The following is a 19,138-nucleotide window of genomic DNA, read 5'->3' as shown; positions in this document are numbered from 1 at the left end:
TCTGTCTGATTTCTATGCTAGCCTCACAGTGTCGTTGGATTACACTCTCTCTCCTTTGACATAACATTATTACATGTCTTTTTTATATCATGGTCAAACTACTTCAAACATACACTAAACCATGCTGCTAAAAAAGCTCAGCAATTACCTTCGATTTGTGCAGAACAGAGTAGGCCAATTACTGTGAAGTTTGGGTGGACATTTTTTGATCCTTCCCAGTGCTTTACTGTGCACAAACTGCTTGTTGGCGTTTTGATGGAGTTCAAGGTTTTAGTCTTTGCGTTTAAAGCCCTTAATAGAGTGGGTCACACTCTCTTGCTGGAATTCTGATCTTTAGGAATCTTTCATCTCGCCTTTAGAGATCTGAGGGAAAAGGTTAATCGTTGTGAGGGGTGGAAAGAAAGCTTCAGTTTGGCTTGCATCCTAGCGGCAGCGCTGTCAGATCTGTGACATGTCTTCCTTTAAGTGGAAGGAGTAGTATGGACTGGGGCTCTTGAAAGAGGCATAAAGACTTCATTTATCTTACACATATAGGGGAGGCACTTCTGACTCCTTTTCACTTTTTTTTTTTCCCTTGGAGGCCAAAGATTGAAACAGGGAGAACTTGACACAGCTACTGTTACACATTTGAACATTCAGGTTACGCTTTTGGTGTAGACTATATGGTAGCTCATCTCCACACAGCTAACAAACTGGTTGTTTTCAAGGCCAGAAGTATCTTAGGAAAGAAATGGCTCATTAAACATTCAATGGCCCTACATCCACACTGACTATTTCTGGTACTTTCATACCTTAGTGGTAGAAGAGGATTTTTATTTTTATTAGTATTTCTTCTAATAACTGAAAAGTTTAATTTCTCTTTGATTCCTAGCATATGTTTTCATATGCTTTAGGCTAAGAAATCAAATTTTATTTTCCTTTTATGGAACGTGCTTCTGAAACCATTATGCTTTAACTGAAAGACGGCTTTTGTAATACATTAGAGATCCAAATGGCACAATTCTGAAAATTTTAAAAGACAGAGTTGTAATTATGCAACAGATAGAGCTATATTTTCATAGAATCCTGAAAGATATGAAGATGACAATATTTCTGCTTCAAAACATAATTTCTGGAGGACTCTGCAATTTAATTTTTTTTTTTTTTTTTTTTTTGCCAAAATTGTTCAGAGTGGCTCAATTTGGAATTTATATGCAGCACCTCCAGAGATCTACTTTGTATATTCCTGAATGTTATGTTGAAGAATAATTTAGATGATGAGCTAGTTAATTAATTCCCACAGAGGAAGATGGCTTGATCTTAAAAATACAAAAATAAGGGAAACAGAAATATAAGTTGTGTTCAAGTTATATTCTTCTCTGCTCCAAAGGCTAAAATAAAATATGGTTGTATCTCCTACTCCAAATGTTGATCAGCGGATCAACTAGTTTACAGAGTTTGGGGATTTTCTCCTTTTCTAGGAATATAAAATGTACTCTGATTGCATCAATCTTTTAGCAACTTTTAGCAATCTTTTAGCAAGGAATATTTTCAGAGTAATCAGAGCATTTGAATAGTTGCTAAAAAAGATCAACACGTTATTAGGAAGGCCATTTATTTCAAGACATAAGTTGAAACTGAATGTTTACTGATGATATAATAGGCCATAGTAAGCAGAGTAACTTGAAATTTCTTCATTAAGATTTCCTTCATGAGTGGAGATCTATTTTTTATGTCCTATGTTCTGCTCTGGTTTGCTGTTAAAAGTCTGGAGAGAAGAATTATGTGAGAATTCACATGCTTCTGAGCAGGTGTTTATCTCCAGAGGGCTAAAAGCATGCATAATCCTAAAAATGAAAGTAATTTGACCAGGTTTGTTTATTGGGTCAGATACTTAGAATTTAGATAATGAAATAAGTATGGCTGATTGAAGTTCTTACCACGCTACTCCCCCAGTTATAGTATAGTATAGTTTCAAGTAGCTCTGACGAAATATTCCCACTCCTAAATATTGAAATTGTGATGACCATTCATAGAATGTCAGCTTTAAGATTTGGTGTGAAGTTTCAAAGCAGAAATGCGAGATCTACCATCTTAAGAGAATGAAATATCTTCTAAAAGCATTTTTATGATATCAGTGTGAAACAGAACACAGGATCTATATAATGTACAGACAGATTTTCATGAAAGCAGTTGTTACAATTACAGTGATCATTCCATTAAAAATAAAATTTGTAGAGAGTAAAAGATTTTAATGTAATCCACCTTGGATCTTTATACAAAATGTAGTTAATTTTATTATGAAGCAAATAATGTCAAATTGAGACAAAAGTGAGGGAGGAATTTTGAGTTTCTGCAATTTTTGTAATCTGAATTATTGGCAGCCATTGTACACTGATACTTTGTTCTGCTTACTCAAAAAGTTTCTTTTAATTCTTCTTCAAACCAGTAATAACCATTTAATATAAACTTCTATTCCATGCACTGTCAAGAGATACTCAAAGCTGGTTCTACCCAGCTGTCACGCTGGCATTACTGTATGGCCCAGAATTATATGATCTATCATCTATGTTCATATTCTCAGGCTTTAGCATCTTTCTGTACTTAGCTTTCAAGGCATCTCCTATCATATTGTTTCTGTACTGCTGTTGTCTGCTGCTCCAATCTTGTTTTCCTTAAACAGCCTTCGAGATGGAAATTACATTGCTAGTTTTTATTTAGCATAATACAGTGAAATATATATCGTCAGTAGTTCACAAAAGTAGTGATCAAATAGAAAATGATATTATATATAAATACCTCTTCATATTCAACCAGAGAGGCTATGGAGGCCCCCTCCCTGGAAGCACTCAAGGCCAGGCTGAATGGGGCCGTGAGTAACATGGTCTGAGGGAGAGGTTGGAACTAGATGGCCTTAAAAGTTCCTTCCAACCCAAATCACTCTGTGACTCTATAGTTCTCCACATATGCATGAATCTTTAAACATATATTATCTTCATGTCACAGAATCACAGAATCACAGAATTGCTTGGATTGGAAGTGACCTCAAGGATCATCAACCTCCAACCCCCCTCTGCTGCATGCAGGGCTGCCAATCTCCCAATTTAATACTTGATCAGGCTGCCCAGGGCCCCATCCAACCTGGCCTTGAAACCTCCAGGGACAGGGTATCCACAGCCTCTCTGGGCAGCTGTTCCAGCACCTCACCACTCATAATCAAGAACTTCCCCCTGACATCCAACCTAAATCTTCCCTCCCTCAACTTCAAACCATTTCCCCTTGTCCTGCTGTTATCAACCCTTTCAAAGAGTTGACTCCCCTCCTGTTTGTAGGCTCCCTTTAGGTACTGAAAGGCTGCAATGAGGTCACCCCACAGCCTTCTCTTTTGCAGGCTGAACAAGCCCAGCTCCCTCAGCCTGTCTTCATATATATAGATATAACTATAAATCTATGCTTGTATTAATCACAATGTATACAAATTTCATGCTTTGTTAACTACATATTATTACTATTCATTTACACTAATATCATCAGCTCATTATCAAAATGAATGTAATCAAATTATCCAATTCCATGAACAGACTTAGTAAGTTAAATTTTTGAGAAGAAATTACAAAACTTCACTACTTCAAAAATTAGAAACTTTCAATTTCTAGTATAAGTTTTGTTCAGTTAGTGCCATTTTTTTTCTTCTGCTTATTGTTCTATCTGTCAGAAATGTTTTCCTTTGCTTCCTGTCTCAACATTAATATTCTATCCAATTAGAAATTGGAATCATCTAACAAATTAATTGGGATAACGTGCAAGGGCTACCTGATGCACCTTATCAAGAGCCAGCAGATTTCTTTCTTCTACTTCTGTTAATGAAGTAATGAATAAAGTACACTGACACATTTTCTTTGTTAAAAATACAGAAACATGTCCAAGTACTATTTTAAGAAATTTTGCATACATTACATTATTTGATAAACAGTAGGTAATAATTAGTTGAAAATTCTGTCTACCAAAAAAAAAGTAGGTGATTTTATGCACTAAAGAATTTAGTTGCTGAATATTATACAATATTTTAAAATCATGAACAAATTTACAGGAATGGAATAATAAGCATGCTAGCAAAAATAACAGTTAAACATAGCACTAAAACTGAAATGTTTGTAGGCAGCTGCATACAGGCGCATAGAACATCTGACGTTGGTACAGAGTTAGGTTGCATGCATATGCAAAGTTGAAGCTTGATTGAGTCATATACATAAAACTTAAAAGCTTCAAAATATGCACATTTGGGATGGTATTTTTTCTGGAATATGTAAATGGTGTTTTTCAGATGACAGTGTATAATCAGATATGTTGGACATTTTCAAATAAAAACACATAACATATCCTTTGAATATTTTTTAATTGCAAGCAAATAATCACTTTGAATGCTACATAGGCATACATTATCTAGGTTTAAATCACATACAGATATTAGTGAGAATTGGACAATGTTGTAAAGCAGCATTTTAAGGAAAACAAAGAACTTTCTTGAAAAATTAGATTATACTTCATTAGGTTAGATGTTAGGAAGAAATTCTTTACTCAGAGGGTGGTGAGGCACTGGGACAGCTGCCCAGAGAGGTTGTAGATGCTCCATCCCTGGAGGTGCTCAAGGCCAGGTTAGATGGGGCCCTGGGCAGCCTGATCTCATGGGGGGCAGCCCTGCCCATGGCAAGGGGTGGAACTGGAGTCTTTAAGGCCCCTTCCAATCTAAGCCACTCAATGATTCTATGAAACAGTGATAGGAACAACATATTTTCCAATTTGATATTTAAAGGCCCTGGCAAAGGGTGAGGAGATATGGCTTTTTTTTTTTATTTTATTTTGGTGATATTTAAAAAGACTCATAGGCAACCTAATATTGAAACTGACAACTTGTTTCCCCACTGGAATTAACTTTTCTCAAAGAAAAATATGTTCATGCAGCTATTGAAGAATTTATCTGGCCACACTAAATTATTCACTATATACGTTTGAATATATAATACTAACATATGATTCATGCTTTGATTTCATTATTTATTTAAAGTGAATAATGTGAACAATTATCCTCAATGGGAAAGGCAGTTCCTTTCATCTCTACCCTGGTCACATGCACTGTCCCAGTCCATTGTGCCAGTACCATCACTGAAGTGGAAGCTACCTGAGGAGATGGGTCTACCTGAAAGCTAATGAACTCAAATACAAGTCTCAGGAACAAACCACCAGTTCAGGAAGCAGACCACATTTACATCAGTTTTAAGCCACGTCTGCTACTGTTGTTAGGAAGTGATATAAGGAGCTGTCTATACAGTTTTGTGTACATAAAGAATATGCTTATACCTGGAAATCAAAAAATGGGCAACATTCTGCAGTCAATCTGTTTGTGGTCTCTTTCTTCAGAATGTTAAGCTTTCTCACTGGTAAAGAAATTGCTTGGACTGGACTAGCAGCACTTACATGACAAGCTCAATAGCTCAATGTTAACTGAAGCAAATTTTCTACAATTAAGACCTACAGGCTTTTTGTTTGTTGGTTTGTTTGTTTGGTAGCGATTCCTTAATGATAGAAGGAGAATTTTTGCAAAGAATGCAATAATTTATGATTATTTTCTACTTTTAGCCCTTAAAATTGCTTTTTTTTTTTTTTTTTTTTTTTTTTTTACTTTTAATCCTTAAAATGACACTTAATTGCAAAAGTTCAGGTATCAAGATACTATCAGTTTCTGTGCTGGCTGTATTCACTCTAATGAATGACTACTTTCCAGGAGTCCTAAGTATCTCCTAAGTATCAAGACTCCTCCATGATTTACAGTGTGGCATATCGATGGGGGAAAAAAAGGGACTTATAACTTAAAGTCTGTCTCTAGAACTTATTCTCTGAATTTTCTAGCTTAAACAAAATATGAAGCTTCTTTACCCATTATTGTTAGCAGACTGCATTGAGTGTTGATTTGTTGATTTCTGTTGTTGTTTTCTTTATTTGCTTTAAAGTATTATTATTTATGTATATTAAAATGAAATACCTCTTCAAGACTTAAGATTGCATCTGAATGATATTTTTGGTAGTAAGAAACTAGAATTAAACTTTGGATTTTCATCACTTCAAACCGTCGAGTTGCAATTACCATACGAAAAGCACAATTGATTTCTATTTAGCTCTAATGGAATTTGTGTCTACAGTTTATTGAATGGAGTGACCAATGTGAAGTGCACCGAATCACAGTTCTGATGTGCATTCCATCCTGTGTGACAAATGGAGGGATGCAAACCTCTTGGAAATAAAGCTCCCATGTTTCCCTTCAGTTGGTTTACTGCAGCTGTTGTCTAGCAGTGAGTAAGGGATGCTTTTAAGCAGAAGCAAATTGTAGATGATCAACCACAGGGCTTTTCTAATGAATTAAATTACACCAGTCATACATTCTTATTCTTGCAGACAGTAATGTCTGATATTCAACAGCCCATGGGCAATAATACTGAGTAACTGACATGATCTCAACTGATCTTACTTATTGCTTTCCTATTTCCCACACCAGCAGAGGATTTTAGAACCATAGGTTGGGACTACTAGTCTCAAATCCATTTTAAGAGGTCAAGAGGTGTTACTGAAAGTCATCAGTAGAAGAGATTTTATTCTCCTGTGAAAGATGGGACACATAAAGCTTCATTTGAAGTGTGTTTCTTTGTTCATTCAAAAAAAAAAAAGTGCTCTAAAAAGGTCTGACATAAATTTTTATCATCTTCTGTCATGTTACTGTCTTAGCCTCTGTACCATTTGCATAATAACAGCACCTTGCATATGATGCTAATCTATGTTCTGGATAACTTGTACTTATTGCTCGTGATTTTGTGCTTAATCTAGTGGGCTTTGATTTTAGGGTTCCATCTTGAATTAGTTAGAAATTATTCAGTATAAACTTTATTTATATTTAGTATATTTCCACTCTGGATACGGGCAATTACATACTGCTATTGCTTTACATTCTTTTTTCACACACAGTGCAGACCCCAATTTTTCAATTTATCTAAGCAATACACTGAAAATCCTGTACAGAAGTGATTTTCCTAGCAACATGGTTTTTATTGTTGTTTTCTGAGTTATTTCTGAATTTTCACTCCTTGCACATGAATTTTACATTAATCTCTCTTTCATTAATGAAGCAGGTCATGCTATATTTTTGCAGCTCCACGTACAGGAGAATTCTCTGACCAGAAACATTCATTTTCAGTTTTATGTGAAGCACTTGATTCAATGTTCTTTACCTTTATTATATGAGGCATCAAGTACCCGAAGTAAGAAATGTGTTTACAAACTGGAATTTCTTTGATGCCTAGATGCCGACACACAAAACTTTTCCATAGGAAAAATAACATAAACGTTGTTTATTTAAGTCTGTCACATTATATAGTGGCCTCACCTCCACAGTAGGTACCTTTTTTTAATATAAGTAAGGGCTTTCTAAAGATATACATACAACTTCAGATTTCATTATATTCACTTTGAGATCAACAAACTATGTAATTGTTAGCTGCTTGATAATGAGTTGACTTTTTTAATAAATATTGCAAGAATATGTGGGACTTTTATTGAAATGATAAAGTGAAAATTTTGAATAATATTTTCTCTTTTGACCATTAAGGATTGTGTCATGCAACTGAATTTGTTTGAAATATCATTAAAATAATAATTTCTCCAGGATATAATAAAGAAAGTTGAGTTCTCAATTGTAGCTTGGTGGGTTTCTTTCCCACACAGAGTAGACCACTCCTGAGAACAAAGCACAGCTGAGGCTTTGTTCCTCTCTCCATTCTGAAGTTGTTAAAAATGCATGACTTTTCTTAAATTCTACTGGAGTCGTGACTGCTCAGAAGCACTGAAAATCAAATCCTGGGTATCCAAAAATCTTCTGCTTAAAAATGTTTGATTTTGTGTAGTCTTATTTTCCTGCAACATTCTCTAAAACCATACTCTGTTTTTATTTATAATCTTTTACCACTCCATTTCCTGTATTGATAGCTCTTAGATTCTATTAGAATTGTTTCTGAGGAACATGTTCTATTTTCCCATTGTCAAGTCCATAGTTTTATAGAATTCCCAATACTCTTTTGTATCAATAATTATTGCTTTGATGTGTGAAACTTTGAAACATATTTTTTTTAAGTTCTTGCAGGAGTCGTCCATGTAGCTTTGTTATATGAAAAAGACAGCACGTACAACTGTTTCTGCTTACCTGATATTTATTTGTACTGTGTGATCTATTTTATTTTAAAAGTTGTTGCCAGAGGGAAGAAAGGGAAGGTTGTCAATTCATCTCCTCTTGGCTACTGCACAAGGTAGACCCCCAAGAAAGAATTGAGAAGAAGTTTCAAATACTCGCTTTCATGGGGAAACAGTGTGTCTTTGAACAAGAACACCTTTCAGTGATTTTCCCATTCTTCTAGCTTTTCTATTATGGAATTGTGCCTGAGGTTATCATCATCAGCATTTCTAGTTAGCCTTACTATCAGGTACTTAAGCAGACAAACATCTTGAACACTTCCAAGGCTGACAACTCCATGCTGAACCACAGTTTTTAACCACTCTCAGGGAATATTTACATGAAGATGAGTGGTGAGGTTGGCACACACTCTGGATGCCATCCAGAGGGACCTCGACAGGCTTGAGAGGTGGATTTGTTTGGAAAAAACATGCAGTTTCATGAAGTCAAGTGGAACGTGTAACACATGGCTCAGGCTGATCCCAAACAGAAATACACAATATGAGTGATGAGTGGATAGAGACCAGCTCTTCTGAGAAGGACTTTGGGGTGCTAGTGGATGATAAGTCAGCCTAGAAACGAACTGGCAATGTAAGCACATAGCTCAGAAAGCTGATTGTATCCTGGGCTGCATCAAAAGAAGCATAGCTAGCGGGTGATTAGCCCCATCTGCTCCACTTTCATGAGATCCCCCACCAGGCATACAGCATTCAGCTCTTGGGCCCTTAGCATAAGAGACACAGACCTGTTGGAGTCGGTCCAGAGGCAAGTCAAAAGGATGTTTGCTGAGCACCTCTCATGTGAAAAAAGGCTTAGAAATTTGAGGTTCTTCAACCTAGAGAATAGAAGGATCTGTCCAGAACAGCTGTCTCCCAAGGTTTAGAAGCATACAGGAAAGATGGTGAGATACTACAAGGCAGTGTAGTGATGGGACAAGGGGTAACAGTTTAAGTCTAAAAGAGAGTAGGCTTAGATTAGATATAATGAAGAAATTTTTTACTGTGAGGTGATGAAATGGTGGAATAGGTTGCCTAGAGAAACTGTGGATGCCCCACTGAAGACAGATTGGCTGGAGATTTAAGGAGACTGATCTACTTGGAGCTGTCCTCCGTGGCAGGGGGGTTGGAAATGTGTGATATTTGAGGTCATTTCCTACTCAAACCATGCTATGATTCAGTAATTTGCTGCTGCTTACTTTTAAGAGTAAAAATATCATGAAGACTTGTCTCATGTAGAATGCTCACCAAAGAAGATAAAATATTTTTTACCACACATTTCTATTTTTTAATTGGTGTTATATGAGGTTTTATAAAATTCTGAGTTTGATATATGCTTTGCTGATGCTAGTGGAGCTTCTATGGGGTAAATTTGGTGCCTCCTACAGAACAGATTCCTGCATAGAGGTCTGCAGTGGGGACCTGTAATAGCATTTCAATCACTGTGAAATGCTGAGAGTGGTTAGGTTAGCCCAATCACTTCCTCGTAGTAATTACATTGAGAATTGGGTTAATTTTTTATCACTTTCTCATACACCTTAAGACACATTGTTTTAATGTACACACTGACACATTGAGATGGATCATTTATGAAGGGTGATGGACTCTACTGCCATTAAATTTTAATACATCATTAGTTTTCTAGGCAGATATAAAACAAGGACTGTGATATTCTGTTCTTCATTCCCAAGTTTAACTTAAAAGTCAGTGACCTCTCTTGATTGAGTGGTCATTAAAATAGTCTATACTGTGGTCATTTTAATCTTCAGAGTATGTAAATATTAGAAGTTCAAAAAAAAATCATGCAAATTTTGTCTAAGACTGGAGCCTATTAATTTCTACATTATAAAAGCGCCTTCTCTTCAAATGTACCTGAGAGAACTTTTTGGATTCTTTTGTCCTCTTTGCACAAGGTGAAATTCTATCAGAAATAATTGCATGATGGCAAAAATATTTCAGGCACTCAGTCTGCCAAGATTAAAGCATATTTATTTTACAGGTCTTAATTAAGCCCTTCAGCAGGAAGGTTCTGTGGAAGCAAGAAAAAACAAAGGTGCCTGACCACAGTAGGACTGTAGATGAAGTAAAATGGTAAAGCCCCCACAGATATGAGTCAATAATATATAATATCATGGTGTAAAGCTGCTATTGAGGATTCTGTTTCCTGTCACTTTGCTGTGAATATAGAGATATAGAGAGCAGACAAGGAAAAAAAAAAAAAAAAAAAAAAAAAAAGCACACAAACAAAACCCACAACTGATTTATTGGGAACATCTGTACAAGGGTTAATTTTCACGTGGAGAATCTAATCTTAACCAGAATAGCCAAGAGTTCTCCAGATGGCAACAGAATCTCCACCACTAACATCCTTGCAGTGATGTTTTCCACTGGTCAGCTGTAAGTCACTGAGTTCTTTTTCTGCTGATATGTGTTAACAGTTGCTAATGCAAATTTAAAATTATTTAAATAAAGTTCAGCCAGCACATTGGTCTGCAGCTGGAATTGCCTTTGGTCTCCTAGCTTTCCTGGACTCCTCCTCCTACCAGAGAGTTGATCAGCATATTCTGGTACACAAATAGTGCTTCTCAGCACAATGCTTCTGATATATAAACACAGGAGAAGCTGCTGGGAGGGTTCACAACAACTGCCTCAACTGGGCAGCCTGGTCTGGTCACTGGATGGTCACTGTGATCCTTTTCATGAGCCATTCTGTGATTCTATAATTCTATGATTCAAATCCTTCACAAAGAGTTCCTGTGTCCATTGTTTAGTCACATATTTGTAGAGTTGTTGGGGAGCTAAATCAATCATCTTGTTGTGAATCTGCCCTGATGTCCAGTCAATCTCTTGGCTATAAATCAGTAGCTTGTCTCACACTAGTCCCGTTTCATCTGTACAAAGATCAGATACATGCAGTTACAACAAAATTAAGAACTCCACAGATCTTGCCACATCATTTAAAGTAGTGACTATGCAAGTAATAAACTGCAAAACATGAAATAATTGCTTAAATGATCATTTTAATTTCAGATCTCTAGGAAAACAAACAAAAAAACTTAAGAATTTTAAGTTAATTGTGCATATTTATTTGAAAGCAAAAAAAAACCCAACTTTGTTCAATGTCTGCCTATAAAATAATTATTAACTTTTATACACAACAAAATTGTACCATAAATACATGTGAATATTTATTATCCGCTGCAGCAAACTGTTCTTAGGAAGTGTGGGATGATTTGGATAATACAGAATGAATTGTTGGCACAGACTAATTGCCTGTACTAATTGTAATTAGTACATGGGAACTCAAGAATTTTGTTGACACTTATCCACAGTAGTTTGCTTTGAAATGAATACATAGAAAGTAACTACAACAGAGTAAGCTTGAGAAAACATGGTCTAACTTTTATGACTTTTATGGAATAATATTATTCACAGTGAAATGGCTCTCTTTTTTTTTTTTTTCTTTTTTTCTTTTTTTTCTAGAAAGTCTTTTATCAAACCTCTGATTTTACATTGATATCTTTCCTCTATGGGAGAATATTCTTGGCAGCAATGAAAATGTGGGATGCAGAGTATACTTTCCAAATCAGCCAATGTCTCTTTGCAATTTTTGCCAATGTAAACTTTGCAAATCACGTGCATACTATGCATAAGAGCTGTTGCATTACAAATTATTATTATTTAATTAATTAAATAATTGTTTAAATTTGAATTTGAATTAGTATTATTTAATTATTTGACATCTTCTGTTTTCACAGGACCATCAGGTATGGTTTGGTGTGAACACACAAATTTTTGTTAATTTCCCCAGGCAGATTTTTGATAAATATATGATAATTAAAGGGGAAACAGCTTCTTGTGGAGGTTTGTTTTTTGGTTGGTGGGTTTTTTTTCTTTCTTACTCCGCTGTTTTTGTTTGCTTGTTTTGACAAAGCAGGAATAAAATCTTGATTTTCATGCACTGTTTGCAATATTGCTGAAAAGAATGAATGCATGCATATCAGCATGCTTGCTGTTATTTCTCCTATCACACGTAATTAGAAAGAAATATGAACTAGTTCTCTCTTTGCAGAGATGACAGGTGTTGGAAATATCCAAATAATTTATCAGGGCGGTATCTCTGATAAAAGTAGATTTTAGTCGCGATTCAATGGCGGGCGTCCCGCAAGTAGGAGCGCCCTAAGGGCACAAAGACAGCTTTTGTACCTTGTTCCCCGTTTGCCGATCCCCCTGCCCCGTTTCCCCGTTAGCTGGGTGCTCCAGGCTCACAATCTTATCACAGCTTACATTTGTTAATTGCTGTGTTATCTGGTGTCAGCCAGCAGCCATCCTGTTGTTTCCAAGCTGTCTCAGTGCTCTTCTTGTCGTATTGATGTGGTGATTTTCTTCAAAGCCTTCGTTAAACAAAGAGCACCGGGGCGGGCTGATGCCAGGCTTTCCGATGTCTCTTCAGGCGCTTCCTCGGGCATGGCATCACTTGTTCTCTGGTTTGATCTCTTGCAGGATATTCTTGCAGTGTGTGTGACAAAATAGATATATAACCTATATACTGAGTGTGTATTCCTGGGGAAGGTTCCTCCAGAGGATAAGCGATGCAAACTATCAGAGACCTCTGCCAAGTAGAAAGACTCCCAAAAAGAACTATGGCAGCAGAGACTGTGAAATAAAATATTATCTAACTCTAATGCAGAAACAACAGTTGATTCCCATGATAGGGGATGCCCTCAATATCTGCCAGAGTACGGAGTTTGCCTCCTTGGTCAGTTGGGTTGGCAACTCACCAACTTCAACACCAAAAGAGAAAAACCAATGTAGACAGTGTGCCTGCTATTGCTGTCCCCGTTATGTTTTGACACACACTTGACTAGGGTATCATGGCAATTTTGTGCAGAGAGAAGTGAACTTTTCTAAAGCCTTCCTGTTTTCCATGCTGGAATTAATTTCTTCCCTATAACAGATGAAAAAGCTCAGAGCCTCTGGACAGTAATATAAATGGAAGGTTTTCTTCTGAAGTGGGAGTGGTAATGAAGAACACTGTTTTACAGAAACATCCTTTCTGAGAGAAAAGTAAAAGGTAGCTCAGCTTTCACTGCTAGATAAAGAACCCAAGAGTCCTTCAGTGAGAGGAAATAAAGACAGAGATGCAGACTGCTCCATTTTAATCTCTCCCCATGCTATTTTACAAAGACTGATTTTATAGAAAAATAAGGAGCAAAACAGCAGGTCTTATGATATTGTTTTCAGAAATCTCATCAGATACTGCTTTCTTATTTTGGACACGTTTAACAGTTTAGTTGGTATTCTTCTCCTCTTACTGAAATCATTACCTACAGAAAGCTGGGTGTACATACACAACTTTGTGCTTCCCCTACTTATTTGCTTTTGTTGTTAGGGCTCCCTTTTTTCCCCCTCATTTGTGCTAAAAAATGCAAATAGATCTTCTTCTCAAGTACATACTGCTGTGGAACCAACGTTGCCCTGAAGGCTATGTTGTATTTTAGCAGGGGAAGACCAACACTTTCACAAATGTCAGTCCATACATTTCTGTTAGGAACTGTTTTGTGTGCTTATGTCAAAGAGCAATTTCAAAATGTTTTTACTGATACGCCAGTATCACTGTGACTGTCACTCCTTTCTGTAATTACAATGTGTATCTAAGTGTGATTGGGAAAGTCTTATGGGGAAAACTCTGAGCGGCAGGGCTGTCCTCCTAAAGTCCATTGTGGACCTCATAGAGAGGGTGGATATGCCCTAAAGGATGGGGGCCGCGGGAGGAACCAGTGCTGGAGAAAGGAAAAAGTGTCAGCAGGAAAAGGAAGCAGAGAAGAGCTGTGATGGGCTGAGCACAAGTCCCTCGCTGTCAGAGGAGCTGGGAATGAAAGGGTGTGTAAGGGTAATGAAAGCTCCCCCTCCTTTGGGGGTACCAAAGCAACAAGGAATTAAAAGAAAGAGAGGCAGCGATGGGAAGTCAGTTGGTCAATCAATCTAAACTGTGAGAGCAGGTGAGATTGTAGGAATGTTTATGCCTGCAGGGTTATCTGACACAGGAGACAATGACAAGCATCATACCTTCCATTCACACTTAATTAGGGTGCTAAAAGCTACAGGCTCTTAGGAAGAATGAGCCTTATAAACTGGTAAGACTGTGAACCCTGGCACCCAGAAGTCATTGGTTTAATTTGTTTTTATTTCTCACTATCCAAACATTTGCAAACAGCTATATGAATTTTCTTCGAGTAGGTCTGTTTCGCTCATGACAGTAATTGTTATCTCCGTCTTTCTCTCAACCCATGGGTTTTTCATCCCCCTTCAGGAGGGAAAGTCAGAAAGTGGTGTGGCAACCAGCCAAGGTCATCTCATCATGATATCATATATTTATATTGATTCATGTATAGAACTTCATAATAATAGAATGGCTTGGGTTGGAAAGCACCTTAAAGTTCCAACCCTCTCCGTGGACACAGTTACCACTAAATATTGATACACCAATCAACTCCCTATTCATACATATTTACAGATTGGGTTACTGACATGTAAAGCAGAACAGAAGTGTGATGTTACTCGTCTTTAGTATTTGGAACGGTACAAACATAAAGACTTTGTCTGTGATAAGGCTATTTTCTTCATTAAGTAAACACAGAGCTAGAGATGAGTCATCCCTTGGACTAGATTTGGATATAATGCTGTTGTTTTGATAATTATTGCATTAGGTAAAATCTGTATGCACAACACTCATTCTAAATCAAAAGAAACAAGATGACATTGAAATTTGCAGCAGCTATTAGAGTTTAAATTAAAACCTCAAAAATTTTTAGCAAGTCCATCAATTACCACATTTGTGAGTTAAACAAATGGGTTAATATAAATTTACCAGCACAGCAGTTTTATTCAAGTGAGACCCATCTTAGTAATGGTCAAAATGTATTTGGCATCATCATTCATCCTTTTACATTTTTCAAATACATAATAAAGGACATAAAAAGCCTCTGTCTCCAGACTGTATGGATGAATACTGGAAGAATTATCTCAATTTCATTACTAGGGAGAAATTCAATTCAACACTCTTCCTGTAAAAGAATTAAACCCTACTATTTTTTAACTGATATTTAAAAGAGAAACCTCCCCATTAAATGCATCAGCAAATGGGAAAATCCCAGAATTGAAATAAAAATAACATTATTTTAGATCAAGACAAGCTGAGAACATTGCCTTGTATTGTGATGACAAAAAATACTTGCCTGTTTTTCATATTCATGGTTTGCTTTAAGAGGAGATTTTGAAGAAGTAGTAGTTAGAAAAGTAAAAGAGAAAAAGGCCATTCCATTTATTCAACATGCCAAAATTCAACAATAAATTTTAAAATAACAAGCTTAACAGAAATAAAATGGTCCACTTTGAAACTATTGAAGCAGAAGCAGTAAATTTACCAAAATGGTCATTTACTTCTCTGAAATTAAATTTTGCTGAAGTGGCATGAAATTATGGAAAGTGTTCCATCAGGGAATGTTTGCTGTGTCTGTTTTGTTGTATTAATCACATAGGATACTCCTTTGATTCTTAACCTTCCTGCCTCTACATTCCTAATCTCTATTTCTAATATCTCCTTCAAGCGACTGTGGCATTATCTGTCATAGTTTGAAACAATGTGCTCAAACAGACAAAATATGAATAATGATTAATTAAATGGCCTAACTGAAAGAAAATTTTAGTTAAATACTTTTCTTGGTAAAATGAAAAGCACCATATCTTCTCTGGACAAATATAAAACATGATATTTCCATTTTAAAACGCTGTCTGATTTCATTATTTTTTTTCTTTTGCACTACATGTTTTTTCCTCTTTTTTTTTTCTTGCAGATTTATTCAAGAATTAATTCTGTGTTTAATGAATACCCTGAAGAGGACCAAAACTGACCAGCTACAGTCAATTAAATTATAGTAATTTTTAAGAAATCAATTCAAAGTTATTAACTGCAAATAGCAACTATTTTGACTGATGAGATTCTCAATACAGAAAGAAGACATAGAATATGAACATTCATGCATAGGTCAGGTCATCATCAAGTCTGTGTACACAATGACTACTGATTCTTGGTATTCAGTGCTGAGGCTCAGATAATGACAAATTGCCAACGTTTTACCAGTAAAATAAATGTAGTTTTGCTTCCATAAGATGTTAAAAAATATTTCAATTTTTTTTAACAATAGTTTTTCATTGGCTGAATCTGTTCTAATGAATGTGTACTGACAAATCTTATTGTGGGTAAGAAAACTGCTTGAATGAGGTGTTCACAGCATACAGCATATTAAGGCACATTTTATAGTTCACGTAGCTTAAACATGAATATAAATTGATGATTTTCTTCTTTCTTGTTCTTGGCTGAAAGTGTTTTGTTATTATTTTTCCTTTTTAATAAACTTTGTAATCAGAACGTACCTTCTTGCAAATACATAAATTCTGCAAATGCCTAAATTCTGCATCATTTATCTTGGCATTGATGGATGCAAGTACAACTTTGGATCACCTTGCTGGCGGTTCCTTGCTCATGTCAGTTGTTCTGTAAGGGCTGCAGATCAAGTCAAATATTTCACAGACATTTTGCAGTCAACACAGTAACTTACCACTGACTGCAACCTCTGCCAGCTCAAGAGAAAGCTATCTGTACAGTCAGTTTCTACAGGTGGGAAGGCCTGCACTGCACCCCATGCCATGGCTTCAGCTCAGTGTTAGCAGCACACTGGTGTTCAGTTTTTGCATTACTTAACTGATATTATGAGAACCTGTTCTCCTGAGTACATGGTGAATAACAGAGAATGAGAAATTTACCAAGAGTTTAGATTAGACATTCACACAGTTAGATTCTACTTCACCTATTTTAGTATAAAATACTGCAGTGTGGAGAATTTTAAGATCAGGTTAGGAAAATGTCTTTTTTAAATATTCTAACTACAATTGATAATGCCTTGTAACAGAAAATCTGATTAGGTGACTAGCTGTAGTCTCTTCTAAGTTTGTTTTATGTAATCATAAATCTCTGTGATGGTTTTAGAAAACAAAACAAAACAATGCTACTTGGCTCTGGAGATCTTTGCTAGGACCAGTGCCAATTGACACTTAAATTAATATTAATTAATATAAATAATAATATTTTAATTATATTATTAATATAAATAAATACATAATATATAATAAATATATAATTAATATAAATATATTATATTAATTAAATATATTAATATTAATAAAATTAATAATTAATATTAATAGTCTAAATTTCACAGTTAAATTACAAGATACTTAAATCACAAAATGCAGAGAGGTCTTCCCGAGGAGGCACACACGTAATCAAAATTAATTCATACGTCCCGGAGAGGCATGCACATAAACAGCAAAGTTTCAGAATGCGGAACGGTCTTCCGGGAGAAGGACTCACGTCTAAGTTTTCAAAAATATCACTCCATGCAACTCCAGGAGGTGCACACAAAGAAAGTTATATCTGGAAGGACAACACTCTCACAGCAGGTATCCTGCAACGACTACGCCATTCAATAAATGTCTCGCTTCAATTTATAGAAGGGAGAGGAGGTTCTTTTATTATCCATATACCCGGCGTGAGATTAAGAAGCAACGGTTCAAATGTTGGTCCCACCAGTTTGTTACAAATCTTAGTCAGGGAAAATGGGGAAGGGGAGGACGGACACTATTATGAATTAGGATAATGGGAAAGGGAAGGAGGGCGATAGAAAAGATAGAAAAGAAGAGGCAAGGAGTCTTTTTAGGCAGCAAGAGGTACATAGTCACCACCATGGATCCAGCGTGGTTCGCAGTTCAGTCTTTGATCTTCAGTAGTGGTGGGTCATCAGGCAGTGTTGTTCTCTTGACAACGACTACGACCAGCATGGTGATGATGGCCCTTTTTCAATGCTTCAAAGTGGTTGAGTCAGCTATCTTTGGAGTGACAGCTCAAATCCAAAGTGGTCGAGTCAGCTCTCCTTTGAGTGACAGCTCAAACCGAGGGTGGTTGAGTCAGTTCTCCTTGCGGTGGCAGCTTCTGGCTCTGGGATGTCAGCAGGAACCTCCTTTGTTCTTATCTTTGTGGCCTTGCCAGCAGATAAGAGGAAGCAGGGAGGCACCAACTTGTATCTTGCCTTCCCAGGATACAATGGTATCATCCCCCAGCCTCCCATACCAAGCTGGAGCGGTTTGGCCACAGGCCAGATCTTCTGCCAGTGAACACTCCTGAGCACTCTCTTCCGCTCTTCTACAGAGCAAGCAGATCTGGGGGGGAAGTGGGTTCAAATGTTCCCAAAGCAATATCGATTGTCACACAGTTAGCACCCATCACTTGCCTTCTTGACAAGTCACTCAGAGTCTTATCACAAGAAAAACCTCAGGAAGCAAGCTTTGAGCAAAAAAAAAAAAAAACAAAAAAAACAAAGAAGGATTCTCACACCACCCCGTGGCTCAAAGATTGCTTGGAATACAGCATAAGTGACCCTCCAGGGTGGTGAGGAAAAGAAAAGGGAGAAAATAAAAAGACAGCAAAGAGTCAGGGGGGGAAGGAGGAAGGGGAGAAGGGGAAGATAATCGTTACACAATTACTGCAAAAGATTTCTTGGGCTTGGTTACAAATGTTGCCCTGATCTGTTGGACTTGTCCATCATCAGTTGAAGTGGTTACAAAGTATATGGAGGATACAACACTTTGTATAAGTTGAATAAAACATGGAATCATACAAGGTAGAAACATAAGAGTTGCAACAGCACACAATAGATAAAACAGGATAAGTTTGACCCATGGGCCACCTAGAAGCCAGGAAAAGAAATCAACATCCAGGCTTTTCCCGGTTTGGACAGGAACATGGGCTATTTTTCGTATACCATGGGCAATT

Source organism: Tympanuchus pallidicinctus, unplaced genomic scaffold, assembly GCF_026119805.1.
Source record: "Tympanuchus pallidicinctus isolate F22 unplaced genomic scaffold, pur_lepc_1.0 scaffold7, whole genome shotgun sequence".
NCBI lineage: Eukaryota > Metazoa > Chordata > Aves > Galliformes > Phasianidae > Tympanuchus > Tympanuchus pallidicinctus.
The sequence above is the reverse complement of the archived record's forward strand: the minus strand, read 5'-3'. Positions refer to the sequence as shown.